This window comes from Alligator sinensis, unplaced genomic scaffold (assembly GCF_000455745.1).
Source record: "Alligator sinensis unplaced genomic scaffold, ASM45574v1 scaffold447_1, whole genome shotgun sequence".
Lineage (NCBI taxonomy): Eukaryota > Metazoa > Chordata > Crocodylia > Alligatoridae > Alligator > Alligator sinensis.
In genome coordinates this window covers 829,510-829,785 of record NW_005842123.1, presented here as the reverse complement: position 1 = coordinate 829,785, position 276 = coordinate 829,510, and the positions used below count along the sequence as shown (strand labels likewise).

At 48.2% G+C, this 276-nt stretch overlaps 1 protein-coding gene across 1 annotated transcript in view; it reads left to right on the top strand.

Moving 5' to 3' along the window:
* The window catches only part of OTOG (otogelin), a 170,557-nt gene that overhangs the window by 133,150 nt on the left and 37,131 nt on the right, over positions 1-276 (top strand). The window lies entirely within an intron of this gene.

Genomic DNA, 276 nt, shown 5'->3' with positions numbered 1-276 from the left:
CTCCCCCCTCCCCCGCCCCTCCCTGCTGCAGATCATCAAAGTTCTCTGAATCTTTTCTGAAGATTTGGAGAGCTTTGAAATCGATTCGGGCCTTTTAATTGGTCCCCTGATTCAATTTGTAGATTTGGCCACTGAATCAGGCTGAATCGCCTCTGAATCAAATCACCACCCGAAGCTTCCCACAGCCCTAGTTGAGATGCTTATGTGTATGCCCATAGCTTCTTGCCTATGGGATATGGGGCAAATGCAGCTGTGATTCATGGGCACTTATATCCA